The following is a 2,007-nucleotide window of genomic DNA, read 5'->3' on the forward strand; positions in this document are numbered from 1 at the left end:
CTCACATGTCGCTCGATTTACATTGTTTAGTCAACCCTCCCCGAATTTGTTGCAGATTCATCTTCTAATTTGAGGTGAAAGGTCGCGAGCCCAAGGCGGCGACCTGGATCAATATCTCTGTTACGATTAGTCAACACCTTTTGTGCATTGAGGTGTCGTCATTTTCATACTTGGTCAAAGGATAAGGACGCGATTTCAATGTATTTTACGTGAATCGAGTGTCATGCGGTTTTCTCTGAATGTATCATGTCCAAATAAGGTAACTGATGTTGAAAAAAGAAGTGGGTTCAAAGCGTAGAGGTGTTACGACCTGATTTATACGTAAACATTAAAAATTCTCCTGGTTGTCAGTTTTTCTTATGAATTCACACACATTGTACCTCCTGAAGACGTTCCGTTGTTAATGTCAATGAAATGTTCAGGTCGTCGATGTCTTACGATCTATTAGTTCTTCAAATACTATACAAAAACTAGAAATTCTACTTTTCTTATAATTGTCCTTGGTCAAGTTTGCGAAGTAGAAATCTACCCATTCTTTGGATTCCAGTTTTGCCAAATGCCATTCTCTTTCTTTTCCAAATTTCAATTTACCTACTTACAATTACGTAACGCCAATACCGCTTTATTTAAGGTAAAGTTATGTGTTTACATTAATAGAGGCCAACCGGTTGTTTGTTCTTAATGTTAAATAACATTTTCGCGTATTCTTAAAATAGACGATTTCTTAATAGGTAACAAAACTTGCACTTCATTTAATTGGTCCGTATATAAAATTAAGTAGGTAATAAAAATATTTAGTTTAGATATAAATAGAAGTTTATAATCATCTATTGCTTCTATTTTTGTTTATTGTTCCTGCCTAGTTTCAAAATTAAACATTATTGTAGTGTTAAATGTTAAAAATACAATCTTATGCAATGCGAACGAATGGAAAACATTATACTTATAGTTATAACCTCCTGCATATGATACGCAAATTCGGAATTCAGATGAATTTCTAATCTGGAAGCATGTTAGCAGTCTTCGACTGGAAACATCAAACAATCTGCAAACAACATTGCTCTAAAAGTCATAATTTGCAATGGGATAGGTGGCAAGAATTATATACCAAAGGTATCCAAATTTATGTGCCGAAAGCTTATGACACCATTGTCTCAAAATGTAGGTGATTTTGTCGAACGCTAGATGTCAAAAATTGGAAGACGCCAATAGTTTTCAAATCTATCCCCAAAATTTAGAGTGAATATATCCCAGATTTTATAATGGCTCCAATTTCTTTGTGTTCTTAATTTGCAATTGTATAGGATTGTAGAAAAAGAGAACATACCGTTGACAAAAAGTGGCGAGTTTGTTTTACTTTGACCCGTTTTTCTGTTTGTACAAACTGTAACTTTCCCGTGCGAATCTTTTTCGAGAGCGACGGGGCCTGGGGAGGGGGGGGAGGGGTTAAAAATTAATTTTATCTCTAATTGTATTCTAAGTAACGGTCTCAACGAAAGGAACCATTTTATACCAAGTACTGTCCTTCTTTCTGTCCTCTTATCAAAGTACGGAGTGCAGGGGGAGGGAAGTGGAACTAGTTTTATCTCGAGTTTTATCCTTCATGGTACTCTAATGAAACGTTTCAACGAAAGGAATTAATTTCTATCAACCATAGCCCTCCTCCTCGACCTCTTATCGTGATCGGGTATATTCCTTTATACCTCAAGAACGGATTGTCGGACTCGGAAGAGGGTACTCACAAAGGGCGATTGAAACGTCTGCAAGAAATATATCCATTGGTGATGTCAAAACGAAAGCTATTTCGGTTAAAAAAATGCGTTTTATCTGCACAAGACCTGTGCACAATTTATACTTGTTTATTTATGGAACAATTTAAATGAAATTTGATACATAGGCACTTTGAATAAAGGAAAATCTAACGCCGGTTTCTAAATTTGGATATGCGCATGCGCAGTGGCAACTTTCTTATTTAGAAATACATCTTTCATATTTGTGGCCGGATGT

This window comes from Photinus pyralis, unplaced genomic scaffold (assembly GCF_008802855.1).
Source record: "Photinus pyralis isolate 1611_PpyrPB1 unplaced genomic scaffold, Ppyr1.3 Ppyr1.4_LG7, whole genome shotgun sequence".
NCBI lineage: Eukaryota > Metazoa > Arthropoda > Insecta > Coleoptera > Lampyridae > Photinus > Photinus pyralis.